Source organism: Ambystoma mexicanum, chromosome 6q (assembly GCF_040938575.1).
Source record: "Ambystoma mexicanum isolate Mex_15411 chromosome 6q, UKY_AmexF1_1, whole genome shotgun sequence".
NCBI classification, from domain to species: domain Eukaryota; kingdom Metazoa; phylum Chordata; class Amphibia; order Caudata; family Ambystomatidae; genus Ambystoma; species Ambystoma mexicanum.
The window spans coordinates 135,549,125-135,570,750 of NC_090937.1; positions in this window are offsets into that span (position 1 = coordinate 135,549,125).

The following is a 21,626-nucleotide window of genomic DNA, read 5'->3' on the forward strand; positions in this document are numbered from 1 at the left end:
TTCTGAGCTGGATACTTTCAGAGACCTTCGATTGAACCCCCACGTGGTGCCAGACCACTCTGTCAAAAGTATTGTAGTTTGCTTTAAAGTTCAATCACTCATCAACAGTTCAACTTTACATGTGTCTCTTATCACACACGTTCAACAATGTTCGCCATACAATGTTGCTGCTTGCAACCTTGACTTCAACACAGACTGGTCTTGTTTCGGTCTCCCAAACTCACTTGCTGTGTTTACTTCACTGAAGCTGCTTTGTTCTTGGAGCCAAGGATGGTACCAGGGTGGCTGATGATTCTCCCCGCATTGATTTTTGATGCGCGAGGGCCCCAGGTATCTCCGACACACAATACAGGATTCTTCAGCCTGCTTTCCTGGTCTTATGCTGTCTTTTCCCAAAGTCTCTGGAAAGCAATGGTTCTGTGTCGAAAATGTAAAGGGAATTTCCCTCCTTGCGATCTCCTTTATTTTTTATGTCTTTCCTCGCTTGCTCAGCTGCTGTCTCAAAACTGCTGTTTCCTCGTTTGCTTTGCCTTGCTCAGAGTGTGCTTGTGATCCACCTTTTATCCCTGAGGGGAAGCGTAATAGAAGTCAGATGTGTGTGTGTGTGTGATAGTCAGTAATTGACTGTCCTTGCCTGACTATTTTATTGGTACACGTAAGGTATACTGCTCGGGTGTTAGTCTATTTTCTCTTATAGCGGGCTGACCATGAGAACATTTTTGTATTGTAAAGGGCGGGAGTAGAGTTTCTAAATATCCTACCTGGTAGGATGGGGTGAAGGTGTTACAATGAAGGGGATACCATGTCTCACTATCCGGTGTCCCACTCCCCGAAGACTCTTCACTCAGGTGATCTGATCATCCCGCACTAGTCCACTCCCAGGAACTGGATCCAAAAGCGATGGCCGTGTCCTGGCCACCTGGATGACAGATCCCGAGGGACTAGTGGGTGAGACACCTTCTGGTTTCTCACACCACGCACCATCTTCATGATGTCTTCCACATGAAAACAAGCTTCTCTGGTGAAACCTCCATAGTGACATGACATTTTCGTTAGGGACAAGGAACACAAAACTGAATTTCAGGGTTGCATACCTGCATGTATTTTGTCACCCAGCCAATCACTGGTGACCGTCTATGACAAAATCATTGCTGTGAAACAAAAGTACATGTTAGGACGTACAAGTTTCCTTGTGCAATGCCCAAACTTGTATTACATCTTGTCTCAGATGACATTCAATCAAATAGGTTCCACAGACAATAGTCAATTATGCAATGTTTTCACCTGAATTTGCATTGGCAGACAAAAGACTATACTGGTCAAGAGGAGTGGGTCTGCAGAGGAGGAGTACAATGCTAATCCACTAAATATTCAAAAAGTAAAATGACCAAGAAAGTCACTAAAAATATAGAACACTTAACTAAAACACAATGATCATTAAAAACACTTTAGAAAGAGACCAACACCGCAGAAAATCACAGATTAGGCAGATTGGATAAGGGCCTTTCTGACAGACAAAATGCACGTCTACGGAGGCATCATTTGAGCCATTCTTAGCTAACCTTTGTATGTCAGAATTTGAGGAGGGAAATAGTTTCCAAAATAATACCTTCATGAACAAGCTAATATTTTGGAAAAGGTTTATAAACAATATCCTGATCATCTGGAAAGGGAAGACATCCGTCCTGATTGAATTTCAAAACTGGCTCAACTCACTGAATCTTATTTTGGAGCCTACTATGTTAAATGATAAGGATTAATTTCTTTTTCTGGACATTTGTATTTGTCATAAAGAAGAAAATTATACCACACTCTCTCTGAAAGCCAACGATTGTAAGTCGATGTTACTGGAATTTGTCAGATCCTACTCCTTGCGGGATAATCTCCCATACAGTTGATTTTTTCACCTGTTGTGCACCTATGCCTACAAGCAAGACCCTACTATTCAGGAAAACTCCTTGATTGAGATATTGTAAGTTCGGGAACATCCATATAAATGATTAAAGCAATAGCCAAAAAGAGCACTGCACACCAACAGGGATTCTCTGTTTAAACTTGAGTATCACATTACAAAATACTGACCTCTGGCTACAGCTGTTATCAATATCCCTTGAGTCTCCGAAGTTCAACTCAAAAAGATTCAAAACAATACAGTTGGATGCACATACTCCAAAATTTATGAGCCAATGACTACCAGGGACCAGATTACAGAAGCTTTGCACTGATGCAAGTGCAAACTTTGCTGGTATTAGCACTAAGGCAAAGTTTACCATATTTCTAAAAACACTTGCAAATATTAGAAAACCATTGCACCATGACAAGTGCATCTTGGCATGTTATAAGTCGTAGGGCACACATTGCTCTAGTGCAATAAAAGATACATTTTCACTGTATTTGTGCAAAATGGCAAAGTTTGCCCTATTGATAATTTGGAATGGTATCAGCTAAGGCTGATATTAGTAGATTTGTTCATGCCTACATCAACATATGTTCAGGGGGCAATTCCATCTCTCAGTATCTAGCATGTATCCTACATGGAAGGACAGCAAGTTGTGCATCAATTACACTTAGATACCTGCACTGCTTTCTGAACAGTCGGCCGAGAGGATGCCGATGTAAATAGGATATGTGAAGATCAATATGCTCCTTGAACCATGCATCCTGAAGGATCTGTGAAATGTGTCTCCTTTGTGAAGGGTAGAAAATAATTTTAGATATTTTGCAATTTTTCATAATAGGTCATTTAACACCAAGTATAATGGACTGCACTCCAGCATAGAAGGCCTGGGGAAAACTTGAGTCAGACAGATCCATTCTTTCAATCATTTGGATACTGGGCAGATAAGCAGTTGTCACACGGGACCAACACGTTCATGGGGCTGTAAAGCACATCACTGTGCTTCCCCCGGCCATTCTAAATTAGTCAACTGCATCTTTGCAAAGTGCACAATTGTACATGGACAGAGTTCCCTTCCCTGCTTTTGTCAGAGGGTAAAGGTTGCACAAGGCATCCATTTTCGGACTCCCAGCCCATTAAGTATTCCCAGAGGTAACATGGCATAAGCCTAGCCCCGTGAACACATTGTTACCTCAGAGGCATTTCTTTGTAGACCATGCCATGAGGCCCTGCAAGTACAAAAAAAACACAGCCAGTAGTTCTTAAAATTGTATACAAGTATTCATTACTAATATACTGTAATTTAATTAAATATAACATAGTTTTATAGAGGGCTCTTCTGCAACTGAGGTGGTCTTTCCTTCGCATGGCTCTGTAAGGAAAGATGGGAGCACAGGCTGACAGTAGGGTAGAGTTAGAGGCAGTTTAAATGCCTGGGGTTTTGGTGAGTGCAAGCTACAAGTAGATGAAACCTGAGAGCTGCTCCTGTTCTATCCGTTTGGCAGTGACTCATGTGTTTGTGCTCATCCAGATGGGGGGAGCCAAAGATCTGATAAATTACAGTACTTTAAGATAGCCACTGATGTGTGAATGTTCAATGAAGCTAAAGAAACTAGCTTTGTTTTAGCTCCTTTAATGTTGTTATGGTTACTGATAGGCATGTGGTTGTCATGTGTAAGAATGTTTGTGAGTGTAAGTCAAGATGGCACACCTTTTAGAAGTGAGTTGGTTAATTATGGGAAAGAGTGGGGTAAACAGCATTGTTGTATGTCCAGTGGCGAGCATACATGCATACAGGGGAATGTGAAAGCAACACAAAGGCATACACCACCCAGGTACAACGTCACTGGGGTTGGCTCTATGTTTGTGAAAGTGTTGGTTCAATTCCAGTTAGGCTACATGGTGCCCCATTCAATGGACCCATTTTCAAAATGTCATTTGATGAGGAGTTGCATCTGGGTGTGTGGACTGTAGTTTGTGTTTGGTCAATTTCATTAAAGTTGCATGGAGCCATCCCAAATAAATTATTTTCTTTCCATAGAATTTTGATTTGCTAGACATCTCAGTATAGTTATCGGGTTTTGTGTTGCAATGAGTCTAAGGAAGAAGCTACAAACTATCAGATAATCATGAGCATACCATTCCCCATGCACTGGAAAGGAAGCACACGTGATAAGGGAGGAGTTGGGATATTATTTACATACTGTCCGTAAGATAGTTCAGAGCCATCAGGGTTTAGAAATAGAGCAAGGAAAACGTAGGGTTTCCCAGAATTGATACCAAATGACAGCAGAAGCAAGAAAATACAAATTCCTAATTGTTAGATTAAAGTTTCAATACTTCTAAAGAGTTTTGGCAAGATAAAAAGGTTTGTTCATAGAAAACAGGACAAAGACCATAGACAGCCCCACGTGACAGATACGGACAGTCCAATCAGCTACTTGGTAGCTGTGCTGCAGAAGAGGCAATCTCAGGATGGAGTCCACAAGAACCTCCATGCACTTTGCTCTTCTCACTGCTTATCTCCTAGACCAACTCCTTGTCACTCAATCGCATGCCTATTGTATTTCCCATTCTCACTTCCCTTCTGAATGACTTAAATCGATGGTTCAAGTCGAGGCAAACCACAATTGGATGGCATCTGCCTACTTTTTCCAGAGGGTGGAAGCCATCCTCAATGTGTGTTTTCAAGGAATCAAAAATGTAATAATTTGCTATGGAAAAAAAGTGCCATACCCGGGATTCAAACCCATGTAATGCAGCAGTGAGGCCAGACACATAGTCACAAGACCAAAGGAATGCCTTAACAGAAAACTGCAAATTATCTCCTATTGACATTCAATGATGCAGGGCATGTTTTGTTACAGATACTAGATATAAAAGATGCACACCTTTTACATTAGGTACAATGTTATCGGAAAATAGATTCTCTTGGCAAATGCTTATTTATCTTTTGCACTTTCTTCAATTGGGAAAGGCACATTGGAAGAAATGTGCATATTTCACTTTAGGATATGTGCATCTCCTCTGATTTCATTTCCATTTGCATATGTCAAATTCCCTCCACCTTTTTAAGGTCTTCAGTCTTGATTTAGCCATGCCTGAACCTCCTGCTTGTGGAGTCTATGCTCTCCTGGGCTAATCTTCCGCAATTATCCTTCAGTAGGGTCTTCTTAAACTTTCTCCAATGTTTCCTGTCTTAATTCCTCCTTTTAGTTCTCATTCACTTACTTGTTCTTCCACTTACTTGTTCTTCCCCTTCTTGTTGGTTATTGTTGGTTATTTCCGTGCTCCACCAGCTCCAAACATATGTCCTCCTTATGACAAAATTACTTCTGCTCTGCAGGAGTACAAGAGTGAGTAGTGGCTAAACAGCCTACTCAGCCCCCACACTTTTACAAACCAACAATGATCCCAAACATAAAGGTAAAACAGACAAGGCTAAGAGATACACCTCATTCATCTTTTATGGTACTATATGCCGAGAGAAGGCTGTACTCCCAACTTGCGAAAAACCCTTTCTCCAAGTGGAGCGACGCAGAGGAAACACGTCAATTGAAAACCATGGGGTTCTGACTAAAAACAGTCACTAATCTTAACTCTGGAAGCAACCAAGAAGATGACATTTTAGAATATATCCTAGAAAAACTTTGCAAACACATGAGCAGTAAATACAATACAACAGGATCAAGGCTAACAAAGCGTACTCAAACTACCTACGGTAAACGGGATGAAGTCAGGCTGCAGCAACTCAACAAATTTAAAGTGGTGATAGATAATTCAAATCCACCCATGGACAAATATTGCCCTACAAGGGGCAAACAAACATTGAAGGAAAATTGCAATTGGATGGCGGGAGCTTTAGCCTTGAAGTCATAATGTCAGATATCAGGCAGAAAGGCCATCAAGCGTTATGTCACCTTGGGATTCTGGAATACGCAAGGCTTTAAGCGCCTGTTTGGGGAAGGTAGCTTGTGGTTTGAAGAGTTTAATGTAATTTGCCTCCTGGAGACGTGTCTACGAGATCAACCACTCCTTGAGGGGTTTGCCACTTTTTTAAATCCGGCAACAAAGGGATTGATGGGAACACCCATGGCCGGGCCACTAACCCTTATAAAAGAGAGCAGTGGGATCAAAGTCATATGGACAAAGAACATCTCTCTACTAATACAAGTCATCTTACTGGAATGAGACAGCTCCAAAGCCAATAATACAGGGCCGATTCTACTCTGCAACCGGTATTGGAATATCAGGGCACCAACATCAAAGTATTTCGCTGAACAGGTCATGGAAGAGATTGACAACGCAACATTTTCAAGACCATATTTGAACATCATATTATGTGGTGACTTAAATATTTATTGCTTTAAAAATTCCAAGACTCTTATAGAGCGCCCAATAGGTACATCGCAGGAGGCCTGTCGTGGAGAAGTGAATTGTCTCTAAGAAACACCTCAATGCTAAATGGGGCTGTAGTAGGCGATAAACCACCCAATCCTACATGGAAGAGAGGGACAGAGAGACACATTTTGGATGACTTTTTTTTCTCAGATAATCTACACACAAAGATAATGAACATGATGGTTATTGATACTATTTGGAGTGACCACAACATAAAATTAGAGGCTAGGAATAATCCAGAGATGGAAAAGAACACTGCAGAACTCCAACCTGGGAGAAACGGGTTAAGGCTGTCCGGTTACAATGTTATCAAGCTGTCAAAAAATCTGAGCGAAGTGGGGAATTCAGCCGATTTAAATTATACAAAATATCTATCCTTATACACAGAAAAGACTGCTCCTGTCAGGAAGAAAAACTTTTGACATACACATAAATTCGGCCCACCAGTTGGTCTGACGAAAAAGGAACTAAATCGCTTATTAAGAGCATATAATAAACATCTGTCAATGGAATCCTTGGATATGGTTAAGAAGATCAGGTCTGCTTATCACAATTGGTTGAAACAGCATAGACATACTCTAAACCAATAGGATGCTGAGAAAATGTTGAAGCTAGTAGCAACAAAAAATTCTAGAGAGATGTGGCAAATCTTCCACGCAATGGACGTTCTGAAACAGCACACACTAACTAATTCAATTCCAGGGGAAGTGTGGTCAGATTACTTCACTGCCTTTTTTTCCAACATGTTTGAGCATGAAGACATTGACCCAGACCCGATCTTGCATAATTGGATATTCGGAACAGAACGAGACATATTCTTGCACTGATTAAAAACTCTAGCAATTCCAAAGCAGCAGGCCCATATGGTTTGACCAATTTGATCCTCAAGAAGAATCCAGAGGAATGGGAATCTCTCATATATGATCTATTGACATTGGTGAAATTGTGGAGAAAAAACTGGCCTCATGGACCACCTCAATTGTCGTGCCAATTTACAAAAAGGGTTGTTAGGCCTCTCCCTTCAAACTATAGACGTTCGCCCTCATGGATGTCATTGGAAAACTCTTTGCAGCCTTGATCTTGGAACACCTTAACAATTGGAGCAGGGAATCAAATCATCGTGATTGTTGGCAAGCCGGATTTGGGAAAGGCATCAGCACAGCCCTGAACCTATTTCTATTTAATTGTATGAAATTGCGAACCATAAAAAAGAACAGCAAAAAACTATGGGCCTCATTACACGGACGGAGGTGGACCAAGGTGCTACTAGCACCTTGGTCCATGCCGGTAAAATACCGGCACCGCCTTGGTGGAAAGGGGAATTACCCACCTATCCCAAGGTTGGTGGGACGGTAATTCCCCCTTCCCCCATTGCCCTTCCCCCATTCCCATTTTTGCCCCATAGGGCATAATGGGAATGGGGAAGGTGCTAATTACGGCACTGCAAATTGTGGTACCATTATTAGCTCCCTGGTCCCTTTGCGGGTTGGTTTTTAACACCTGCAAAAAGCAGGCGTTAAATTCTCCAACCCGCAAAGGGACCTCGTAGTAAGGCGGTAAGGGTTTACCGGTACCGGTAAAATACTGGTACCGGTAAACCCTTACCGCCTACCGTGTAATGAGGCCCTATATCTAGCTTCAGTCGATCTGTCACAAGCTTTCGATTGAGTAAACAGGCAGACTTTATGGTCAAAGTTGAAAGCTTGGGGATGCCCTATCGACTTGCGAGAAGCAATTGAAGCATTACATTCTGGAACAACGATCCAAATAAAGTTGAACAAATGGGGGGACTTGACAAGCCCCATAAAGACAACAGTTGCCCTCAAAAAAGGATGTCACCTTGCACAAGATATCTTCAATCTGTATACTTTGGTCATGGGAGATGCATTCAACGAGATAAGGTGCTTTTCACCAACCATTTCTGGCACATCTGTAAATAGATTATTGTACGCTGATGATGTTGTATTACTCGATGAAACACCCATCGGTCTTCAACGCCAATTAGATGCCTTGGCTTGTTACTTAACTTCAAATGATCTCCAGATTAATACATCTAAATCCGCTGTGTTGATCTTTGGTAAGACAGCGAGTAAAGCCGGTAAATTTAAGGTATGGCACATAAGTGGAGAGAAAATACAAGAGACCACACAAATGACTTGGGGTATTGAACTGTATACCAGTGGCTGTGATCCGAAAAGCACTAGGCCTCACGTCACTTCTCACAGTCACAACCTAGAAGACGTTACATTTCTATAGGAAGAGCTTGCTGCCCCCATCAGATGGTGGGTTCACCTCACTTGGACAAGCACTCAACACAAAAAGGGAGTGGCTATTAGAAGAATGGAGTGAAAAATATAAGGGCATACTAAAATCAATTGGCTCAACAGAAAAATTGCTTATGGAAAATCTGGATCAGGTCAAATGGCGATTGTACGACCATGACTGGATTGAGACCATAGACCTTGTGTCTACATCAAAACTTTATGGGAAGCATTGTACAACAGCAAGCAAACACTGAATTATTCCTCCATATTTGAGTAAGTTCCCCTCTACATTTCTAAGACATCAGTTTCTAAGACTGTGTTTCAACTTGTTTCCAACCAAGGAGATCTTAGAATAAGAAAATCAAAGGAACTAAGAGACAATGGGCCTCATTACAAGTTTGGAGGTAGCCTGCCTGTAATACCACGAATGGGCAATTACCGGGTCATGCCGTGTTTGGAAGAATTGCCCATTCGCGGGTGCCGGTAATAAAGGACTCCCCATCCCCATTCGGCCCCATAGGGCTGAATGGGAATGGGGAGGGTGGTAGCACCGGTAACGGTACCGGTGCTACCATTATGTTCTGCTCGCGGGTGCCGGTATGGCCACCAGGTCAGACCTGGTGGCTGCAAGGGCACCCGCGAGTAGGACTCGTAGTATGGCAGTACGGTAGCAACGGTGCCGGTAGCGTTACTGGTGCTGTTGTTGCCTTACCACCATACTCGTAATGAAGCCCTATGTCTGCAGGCTATGTGGTCACTAACTAGAATCCTTGCGGCATTTGATCATGAACTGGTCGGTAGTGGAACATATCTGTTTCAATTTGCGGCACATTCTTTTTGCTGATAATCAAACTCTGACTAAAGGGGACATTTGGCTACTTCTGTTGCAAGGAACCAGGCTTTCTTTAACATACACTTTGTTAGAACTGGTATCAATAATATTGGGAAAGCTCGAGGAGATGAAGAAAGACTAATGACTTTTTCTTTCTGGAATAAAGAATGAAAACTGTTTACATTTATTTTTGATATAAGGATTAACTTTTTATTTTGATTTTGTCTTTCTTTTTCATTTTCTGGATCTTTCTCTTCTCTTCTCTTCTCTTTTCTTTTCTTCTTTCTTTCCCTTCTCTATTCTATTTTTTTTATTCTGTATATGTATTTAAATGTAATTGCTAAAAAAGCATTAATTAAAACTAAATGCTAATAAAAAAAAATAATAATAATAAAAAACTAAAAAATTGCAGCATTTTGGTGCCGAGCACTTCTTTGATCTGGTGCTCCTAACAGGCCCATTCTCCTTTGTGTGAAACATAGACCTTCACCACACCATCTGTTTTTAAAGTCAACCAGTACTTGCTTTTTCCTTCTGCCATTATGTAGTTCCTTTAAACCTCCACCATTCATTGTATCCGACTTGCCTATTCTGTTTTACACAGCTTTCGCTACAGATCATGGATTATAATTGCGAATGGGCAGCCAGAAACCCCTATGCATTCTCTACAAATACCATCAATTCTTTCTTTAGACTTTGAAGCACAATTACCTTTATTCTCACAGTGAGCAATAACCCATTTTTATATTAACTACGGTTGTTTTCTGTACACCTCTTTTGCTTCTCCTGAAAAAACAGGAGAAAATTCCTTGCATGACTCAATTAATACCTGTTTCACCAAATGCCTGATATGTCTTAGTATTAGCAACTGGACTAATTTTCAACATACCAGTCCGCAGAACACTTGGAAAATTGCTAAAGACGGACAGAAATGTGTTTTATCTCCCTTAAAACCTTTCCTAATTTTGCAGGAGTTAGGATTTTGAAGACAGAGTGTGAGACACAGAATTGATGTCCCATTTCTCTCTTTCATTCTTCCTGCACCGTAAAAACATACCTTGTTTTATACATGCTGCTGTAAAAAAATGGAATCCTAGGAAATCCGACTATTTAAAGAATCTGCTGAAAACAGGCGTATGCTATGGCAATACACTATAAATGACTCCAACAAGCATAACGTGTGGGTTGATACTGGAATTCTAATTGGCCATCTACACCTACAATAAAATATTCTACTGAATGTAAGTGATTTGAAGAGATGTTACTCCTTATTTTACAATATTTTTATTAACACACACTATGAATAGCCAACACATGTTTCCACCTTTCAAAAAGGTCTTCCTCAAAACTTAAATACGTCACTCTCCTTTCCAACATTTGGGTTTTATATGTTGTGAGTCAACCTTCATTGCCCATGCAACCATGCGTTGTTTCAGTCACTTCTGGGCCAATCTTGCATATTATCTTTATTGGTGCTTTTCCTATCATGGGTGCAATACATTTAACATCTCCTGTCGAGGTTTGCTTCCCAAATGTTTGTTTAAAAATATATTTTAAACAATTACTGTTCCCAAATTAGGTTGTAATTATTCTTGCTTGTGCTGGACAAAATGTACATTTGACTGTTCAGATACAGCCCCCACAAATTAGGGTTAAGATCGGACTGGACTGGTGCCCTCTGTCTGTTGGCAGCATCCCCTGCAAATAACTTGTGGTGTGAATTTCGACTATTTGCTCTACGAGGTGGAACAAATGTGTATTGGCATGGTCTGCTGATGTTACAATTGTTTCTGTACTACATGGAACATTTTGCAAAACGTAACGGGTCTTTTTTGTGCAATGTACTACTTTTTCCCCAACATTAGGCCCCTTACCTTCCTCATAACTAAAGTATTTCATTGTTGCCAAAATTGCATGAACGAGGCTGCTAGCCATCATGTGAGTGTTACATTCTTGTCTATATTTCCCCCATCTTTTGGAGTAAAACATGTGTCTGTAAATTGCAACATTTGTTGTTGGGAACTGGATCTTGTCCAGTTGATTCAGTGTGGACACATGTCCATTCAACATTTCACTAATGCATGTACATGTAAGGCGAGATTTTCCAGTATACTCTCTATCCATTTGGACCAAGGAATGCAACACTTTCAAATCCGCATTACCAATGAGATTACAATCATCTGACCAATACTTGTTTCAATTCAGAGCTGGGATAATAGGTTCTTCGGATGCTGGTAAAAACATGCGTGTAGATAAAAAGGTAAGTTCTACATATTTTCATTTAAAGGTGTACAGGTTGAACAGCTTTCCAGACACCAATGTTCAAGTAAATGATTAGACAGTAGTCTTTTTCTGTCACAGGCTCATTTATGTAATGCTACAGAGTAGTTCCAAACTCCACCCACCACGTGATCCGCAGTACTTCCAAACATTTTCACGTGACCCAGGCATTTCTCAACACAAATACCAATTTGTTTCTCCAGAGAGGAAATCTGGAGGCATTTATCTATACTATATTAGAGATCTTTGCATGTTTTCAGCAACTGAGCCTGCTGCTTTTGTATTACAGAAGCAGGTTCACTCATTCCGGAAAGCACAACTCGTTTTATACGTTTTTTTTATCTTTTTATGTTAATCATCCATCCTTCAATCATGTTATGTCATTCACCAGCCACAATATATTCATAGACATGAAAAGAGGGCTTCTTTGACATTTTAAGTTGGGCTTCTGTTTCACTTCAGGATTTGCCCTGAGAAACGTTATAGCCAGTATTTCTTTATTGAGAGGACCTGCACAGTATACACCTGGACCTAGGGTTATGGCCTGTGCAACTAAATATATAGCTTTATTTCATCTGCGCTTTTTTCTTTAGCATACTCTTGTGGGCCAAGTCAATATTTAAACTACTATAGGCTATTGTGAACTTTAAACGAGAAAGTTAGAAGACACAATTCAAGCAAATGCCCCCTTCCATTGACAAAGAAAGCATAATGATGTGTACCCCCCACCCCACAGCATAGAAACGGTATTTTTTAGATAAAAAAACTAAAGAGAAGGGGACTAATTCACAAAAAGTTTAGCGTGGCGCAAAGTGACTTTGCACCGCAAACGTGCCCTTCGTTTTTTCTTATACACAGATCGTATTTTGCACTGGTTCTTCCCACTTAGCGCTGTGCAGGAGCGCTTTGTGTGACACTGAACTCAATGCGTGGCGAGTGCCAGCACAAAGAACAAAATAGGGGGCGGAGCATGCAAAATCCAGTTTAAAGGAGGAGAATTAGGAGGTACATGGGGGTTTGGGGAGGGAGGCACGCGGCAAACAAGCAACACGCCCCACCAAGCAAAAAGTAAAACCTATTCACAGAAACAATGCCACTATCGCTTTGACTCCAACAGAGAAAAAACACACTGCCACCCATCACAAAGCACAACGTGCAATGAAAGCCCATGCATAACAAGTGTAATATAATCCCAATGAACACACGATTGTCACAATGCCGGATCATGCATTGCTAGCCCTGAAATTGCTACATGGAATGAGGAGGATGAGGATGAGGAATAGGAGAAGAAGGAGGAGAGCCAGAATGTTCCATACACAAACACATACACAAACACAAATATTACGAATTTTAGATGAAGAGGTGCATGGGAGATACCACTTCCTCCCCATTTCATCCAAGACCAGGTCAGGGAGTTGAAGAATTACATGGTATCACCTACCATGTGATCACAGTCTTTCAGACCTCTGGTCAAAGTGCTAATAGCCTTATACTTCCTGGCCATTGGATCATTCTAGCATACCATAGCCATTGTTGGGTATATATATATCAGCCCACACAATCAAGGTGCCTGCATCAGGTCTTGTGTTGCATCCTAGTACATGTGCATAGGTACATTCACATGCTATGCACACTGCAGGCAAGGCATAGAGTGAGCCAGGAATGCAATGCAGTTGCACACTTTCCACAGGTCGTGGGAGCCATCAAATGCACCCATGTTGCACCGCAACCCCTCAAGAGACAGAAAACATCTATCACAACAGGAAACATTAGCATTCCATCAATGTGCTCGTGATTTGTGATGCCAAGTGATACAACATCCACGCGAATGCCAATTACCCCGGATGCACGCATGCTTGCTACATTTTCTGACATTCATCTATGTACCAGGCCCTTGAATCAGGAATCTTTGGAAACACCTGACTTGTGTGTGAGAATCAACTATCTCACACACACACACAAGCAGTCACATGACACACAGGAACATAATAAAACACAATACTTGCAAATAATAACCATTTTGTCCTTTGCAGTGGAAAGTGCCTACCCATTTTCACCATTCCTGTTGACACCTATCAGGAATCCAGCCACCTCAGGTGAGGCGCTCAATAACAGAGCACACATAGCCAGTAGGGGAAGACTGGAGTGCACAGTTGGCGTATTGCTATATGCACCCCCTGTAGTATGCAAAATCATGTCCTCCATAATATTACCACACGATGTGGCATAGCAGTAGACCTGCAGGAGGGCCTCCACGCTAGTCCACATTCATCCCCAATTCCTTTAGCAGGCCAAAGTGCACAGGGACAGGACACAAGCAACCAGGTAGTACAAACCTACTTCACATGAATTGCAACCCCAGTTGAACACACACACAGACTCAGTAACTCCACATCCCTGATGGCCTTCAATGATGCAATCAGGCTAATCAAGCATGCCCATAACAACACCCTGAGAATGTGCCTTTTGGATTGGAAAACAGTGTGTGCTCCATAACATTAAAAGTACAATGCCACCACATCACCATCTATCACATAAAGTGCACAAATCATGGCCAAAGTATTTTAAGAGTAAATGGAAGTTACCATGTTACAGGCCCAACATTCCAAATATTGTAAAGCCAACCTCTGGCACAATGTCTGCACACCATGTGTACTCATGAGTAGCAAGCATGCATGACGAGCAAATAAAATGTCTCACCTGACTGCCATCTTGATGATGGGTCCCTCTGCACCATTGCTGCTGGACTTGCTCGCATCCATTCACTACTGCCATGTGTGTGCTCCTGCAACTGGAAAATCAACAGCTGTCCACCTACAACCTCCTAATGCATGTCTCCAATACCTTAAGATGTCCCTTGTCCAATCATGATGATGCCCCCGAATCTTCCAGAAAGCAATGTAGCCACTCACATCATTGGGAATACAGAAGCCACATGAGAAAGGCATTTAGGCCTCCCACACCTGCACTTCGCCATAAATGCACTACAGACTTCACACATCATCCACATGCATACTTGCCATCTGGATCATGCTCTTACATGTATTGTGAGAGTCAAGTGTGTTGCATGCTTATACATCATGGATTGGGGTGGACTGGGAACCAAAAGAGGCCCTACAAATAATACTCAGAGTTGCCCCATATCACACTTTTTCAACAAGGCCAACCCTTTTCTGAACATTTTGAAAGAAATACCACACACATGAAGCCCATGGTGCAGAACCCTGCAATGGCATTTCCGGAAATCATTACAGGCCCGCCCACCCGTGATCATGGAATGGCAACCTGACATGACACATGTCAGGAGATGGCATGCAAGGCTGACATGACAAGATTCTAAATGTAATTCCACACCAAAAAGAAGCTACTGTATTAGCCCTCACCAAAAACATGTGTACAGAAACATCCCGAGGAGCTGTCTCCAATCAGCAAATTGTTAAGATGTAACCTGTATCACAAAGCAAATGCATAGCTGATCAAGGAGACATACACACACACACAATTATGTAGGACAACTCTAATTACATATGGTGATGATCGGGTGATGGTCACTGTCACATCTTCAGTGACAGTGACCATCACCCGATCATCACCATATGTAATTAGACATGCTCAACCTTGTGTGTGCCACATCATGCCCCTATTGGGATGCATATGTCACAAGCCATGAAAATGCATGGCAGTGCAGTCTTACCTGGTGGTACTGCTGTTGTGCTGTGAATCGCTCACCAGCTAACATAACATTGTGTTTCTGCACTTTTGCTAGGAGGGTCAGTGTCCAGCAAAGTGAATGGGGGCTTGGGTGGAAATAGGGTGATTGAGGTGTCCTCTCGGGGAGTGTGTGTTCTGGAGGAGTAAAGATACATAAAATGACATTGTTCATTTGTTTGGACCTGCTAAAGGAGTCTGTCTGACATACTGCACTAGTACACCTCAATATTGAATGGAATGTTCACCTGTGTGTTGGAGGCTGTAGCAGTCCACAATACCATGTCAGTTGACTTCACTGAACATGGCTGCATGTCCAGCCCCCCAGCTCAAAAATGTGCCCAGTAGCATGTGTAGTTGAGTCACTTCCCACTAGAGCACTATGTCCCTGATATGAGGACAAAACAAAATGCAGTTCGCCTTGGACGGGGGGAAAACAAAAGGAAAATAATGCATGCTCCCTCCATGGGCTCATGAACACCAAGCTGCATGAAGAAGGGGTGGTGGTGGCAAGAGGAAAGGGTTGTGTGGTAACATAGTCAATGGCATCACATGTGTGGTTCACTTGAAACCCCCATCCTGTTGTGGATCCAAGGATGTGCACGCTGACCACACAATACCGAAGCCTGATCTTCACTGGCTTTGGACACTTTTGAGAGGGATATGTGCATGAGGGCCCCTATTGCAACAAGGTCCTGATGATGGCTATCGCATGTGGTCAAAGTGTCAGAATGCCTGGTGAATTTGATGTCTCCAACTGCATGTTGAGAGTCTCCTGCAAGACAGATATCTTCTGGCGGTGGAGAGCCTTTGAGGCCAACAACTCCTCATGCAGAAATTGACTCAAGGAATCCATTTCTTGATGGCAGAATTACCTTGAGGCCAGCATTTGCTCATGCAGAGATTGGTTCAAGATATATGTAGCTGAACAGCGGAATTCTCTTGAGACCAACATCTCCTCATGCAAAGTTTTTTTAAAGTGATCCGTGTCTTGATGGTGGCTTGCCCTTGATGCCAAGATCTATGTATGCAGGGTTTAACTGGAGGTGGCCATATCTTTGTGCAGGACATCCCTTGAGGCCAAAATCTCATCACAAAGAGATTGTCTATCGATAGAACCCTCCTCACAAGTCTCCTGGCTCTGGTGTTGTGTGTCTTCTCTGCTCCCATGCTAAAATAGGCGTAGTATGGCAGAGAGTGTGGCATTGGACATTATCCACTAGGCAATGGATGTTCCTGGCCATCTCTTGCAGGACCTCACTCTTTTGGACACTTGCATACAGCAACTCCTCCTCCCACTCAAAGTGTATGGCAGGCACACATTCACCACGTGTGTACAGCCTACCAAGTTGGGTTTCCGGGGTACGGGCTGATTGAAGTCAGTGCACTGTCATAGGCTGCAGTCTAAAATCCTCCCAAGGTCATCAGTCTCTGTTGCTGACTCCATGGTGGTAGGAGGCAAACCTGCAGACACAGAATCCACCATTAAAGCAGGCATCTCCTCTGTCAGACTTAGGGTCTCTTGACTTTCCTCCTTGGACTCTGCACCCTCAAGCAAGCCAAGGAGCTTCAAGCGCATCCAGACCACTCAGTGGTGGACCCTCATGCCTTCCACATCAGATTCATCAGCATCATCGGAAGACACGTCGGCAGACCTGATGATGATGGTCTGCAACAGAAGGTCATTCTTACCAGGCACAGATCCCTGTCCTGCACTGGTGGATGGTTGTGGCTCACCCCTCGCCCCCCCACTCCTCCTCATCAGCTGTGTTATGAACTGCACAAAGTCAGAAAACAATACACAATGCTCTATTAAATCATGTTGGTGCACACTAGGTCCTGCATTAAGCTATGGATTGAGGGAATAGGCAACCATACATACACAAATACATGTATGTGAGTGAAGGATCTAACAGTAGATGGTTCTGGAGCTCCGTGCTAAAATGCTGAGCCCCTCCACCACGACATCTATGCTAATTGAAACATGTGACAGTATCATATTTTCTCATGCTGACAAAACTTGCATGCAGGAAATTGTGTTGCCAAAACCCACATCATCCCCTTCGCCATGATGGCCAAGGCCAGATTTGTGGTTGCCCACCCGCGTATGCATATTGGCCATGTGTGAGGAGAGTGCAAAGTGGATATGACCAGTGTGCACTGGAAAGACCACTGAATAATTGACACTCCAAATGTGGAATGAACATTAACCATCAAACATCGTTTAGCCAACCACAGCAAATTCTGACTCATGCAACTTTTCACTGTCTTTGTTGCTCATCCATGTCCACTGGACACCAGGACCAGTGAATGGATGACTCTGACATCCACCACTGCTCATTGTTACTTTATGTGAGTCACAATTAGTATTCACACTGCACAATCCACAAGCATGACACTGTGAGTGTGTCCAATGACATGTCTCTTGCAGGCCATTGCCACATATAGCGATGATTCTAAAGAATACTGCATACCATTGTGTGTGCTATATGATCAATGTCAACTGCACAAATGTTTCAAGCATCCACCTTCCTGGATGCACAACATGCAATCGAAGTATACATGTATGTATCACTGCAGTACTCATTTATGGGTCAGAGGCACCACAACCAACTGCACTACATGTTAATACATCATATACATATTGAGGAAATCATATAAAAGATGCACACATAGAATTCACCTGATGTAGCCGCATAGGTCTCCATGCCTCCCACATCAACCACCTGCTCACTGCCGAAGAGTCCACTGGTGACCTTTCAAATATCTTGTGGACCTATTCCCCTGTGTGCCTCTCCACACCACATGCATTGATGAGATATGTGACCGTCTGAGACATCCTCCATCGCTGGGTCACAGGAACAAGACTGCCAGCCCAAGTGTAAAGGTCGACATGGTGTTTGTCGACGTAATCTGTGAGGATTGTTAGCTTCTCATCTGTGAAGTGCCTGTTCCTTGATGACCCCTTATCCTTAACCTGTGCCTATTCATGGGGCGCTGTCTGTGCCTTTTTGGCTCTGGGGGGGCCTCAGTGGTACTGGGGCACTTGTATGCTATTCCCCTCTTCTGCCCTCATCTCCGTCCACCTCCTCTCTGCAATGCCCTCTCACACATGGTGCAAACTGCGTTCATGGCAATGTACTCACAAATATTGCTGCCTCCAAATCTGCATGTTACACCCTAAATATCGCTGCCTGTAAATCTGTGTGGTACTCCCTCAAAATTGCACACCCTGTGCATGAAAGAGAAGTATGCACACTGTGTGTGACACAGAATGAGTGGAAACAGAAGCAAACAGAAAGTGAGTAAAAAGAGAAAAGGGGGAAAAAGAGCATTACAATATCCTTCTGCCACTCCTCTTGTTGATGTAACCCTGATCATATCTATCTTAAGTGTACATCCAATATTGCTCTTTCCATGCTAGTATCTGTTCAGTGCTCCTTTTGTCCACTCCAAAAACATTATCAATCACCCACCATACCATGTCACCCTTGCTGAATGCCAGTAGTAAATAGTGTTCCACTTTGGGAGCCAAAATGGTTTTGGTTGAAAGGTACAGTTCTATCACTGATAGAACGACAAGTAATATTTTTTATTTGCCGTTTGTTTGGTAAGGTTTTGTTGAGCGACTTTGTTGAGCCAACTTGACACACACACGTCTAGAAGCAATCAGTAAGTGCCACTTTCATATTACTATAAAAACATTTTTGGGGGATTTAGCATTGTATGATTAAAGTGGTAATTGTTTTTTTTTTAATTCAATTTTTATTGATTTTTGAAAACAACAGCATAGGTACACGAGTTACAAGATTTGGGCATTCACCCTCAACAAATCAAACTATAGGACTTTATTCCCTACGTTTGTTCCCCACCCCCTCCCACCCACCCCACACAGTATCTCGAGCACTGCAGTCTGCTTATAGAAATGATGCAGCATAGGGCGGGGTCAATCCGGGTTTTCTCCACCAGTGGTCAACCAGCTTTCCAAGTTCCAGGGCCATTCGTTCCATGTCGGAGCTTGTTTTTGGGCCGGGCCAACGCTTGAGGGTCTCAGGACGTGGCCTATGTATTGCCAAACACCTCTTGAAATTGCAGCCAGTCTGTCTCTATTTGGGTGCTTGAACCATGTAGAGCCGCTGTAAATATTTCCATAAGGAATATATCTTTGGCAATCACCACCCATTCTTTCTTCGTGGGGAGGGCGGGCCTCTTCCACGTTCTGGTGCGAGCCGCTCTGGCTGCCAACAGTAGGGAGTGTGAGAGGTCCGGTAATTTTTCCCAGTGGTCATCCTTATGCTGCAGGCCAAAGAGTATCAACATCGGGTCCAGTGGGAGCACACCTTCTCCCGCCTCTTTCAGCCAGCTGAGGACTTCGGCCCAATAAGTTCAGACCTTCCCGCATGTCCACCACATGTGTCAATAGTTTGCCCTTTCCCCACACCCATGCCAGCAAAGGGGGATTACGTCTGGAAACATCCTAGAGAGTGTGATCGGGTCATACTGCCATCTGTGCAGGAGTTTAACAGCATGGGTTTTGTATTGGCAGGAAATCGAGGTCTTAAATGATCTACTACAGAGTCTCCCCCAGAGACCGTCTCCGATCCTACAGCCCAAGTCTCTTTCCCATTTCCCTCTGAGGCTTTTAGTGGTTTCCTCCCGGGGGGTTAAAAGGGCCGAGTAAAGGAGTGAGATGAGACCTTTCATTTCTACATGGGTATCTAACATTTTCTCAACTGGGGTGAGTTTTCTTTGTAATTTGGGCTTTAGTTTTGGTTTCATTAGGATTCCCTTAAGTCTCAGGTAAAGGAGTGGGGAGAGCCTACCTATTCCCAAGGATTCTTCAAGCTCCTGGATACTTTTAAAGGACTCCTCCCTGACCAACTGACCAACTCTGCATAGGCCTGCGTCAAACCAGGGCTGATAGTGTTCATGGCCTTGGATTTCCTCTAAAACTGGTGTGGACCAGATGTGGCTCATGGGGGAGGGCCAAGTGGTCACCTTCTCACCGTGTCCCTTACCCTCCAGCGCCTTCCACATTGTTACAAGTATTGGGTGATTCCTAATTCTCCTTGGGAGCTTTTTCATCGAGACCCATAACCACTCACCCACTGTGACAGGGCTCAGGAGGGAGTTTTCAAGAAAGACCTATTGTTTGTTGGGGTCCTCTCTGAGGTGGGGGCCAGGATTCTGAGCTGGGCTGCTCTGTGGTAAATTCGTAAGTCTGGGAGGCCAACCCCCCCCCTCTATCCTTGGGGAGGGTGAGTGTTTCATAACCTATTCTGGGTCTCTAGCCTTGCCATATGAATTTCGTTATGCGTTTTTTGGCTTTTTTAAGGAGTGCTTCTGGGGCTTCTAACGGGAGCATCTGGAAAATGTACAGGACCCTGGGGAGGAGGTTCATCTTTACGGCGTTTATCCATCCCATCCACGAGATTTGCCCCTTACCCCATGTCTCCATTTCTTTGAATAAGTTGTCAAACAGCGGGGGGTAATTTGCCTGGCTTAGATCTTCGTGGGGCCGGACGATGTTGATCCCCAGGTATTTAATCCCTTCGGTACAAATTTGAAACCCCAGGGGGGACAGTTCCGTGAGGTCCCTGTCTGCATCCGGGGCAAAGGGGAAGATCATTGACTTTCCTATGTTCATCCTGAAGCCTGAGAATCGGCCATACCGTTCAATAACCCGAACGGCAGCCGGGACCGAACTAGTGGGTTCCCTCAGGTGGAGCAGTATGTCGTCTGCATAGAGGCCGAGCTTGAAGGTCCGACCTCCAACGTCAATACCGCGGACCATCGGGGCACATCTGATGTACTCCGCGAGTATTTCCATGGTCATGGCAAACAGGATTGGGGAGAGGGGGCAGCCCGTGGGGGCAACCCTGCCTCGTCCCCCTTTGAAGGCTGAATGTTCGTGAAAGGCGACCATTTACCGTGACTCTAGCAGAGGGGTCTGTGTATAAGGCCTTAACGGCTCACCTGATTCCCTCGCCAAAGCCCAGTTTGACAAGGACTGTGTAAAAACTCCCAGTACACCCTGTAGAACGCCTTTTCGGCGTTGATGGCCACCAGGACAGGGTTGTCTTCCTTCGGGGCCGCTTCCCTCATCAGGTGCAGGGTTTTTCGGAGGGTATCTGCCCCCTATCTCCCCTGTATGAAGCCCACATGGTCAGAGTGGATGAGTACCGGCATATGGCTGTCTAGTCTCGTGGCTATGATCCTGGTGAACAGTTTAGCGTCCACATTC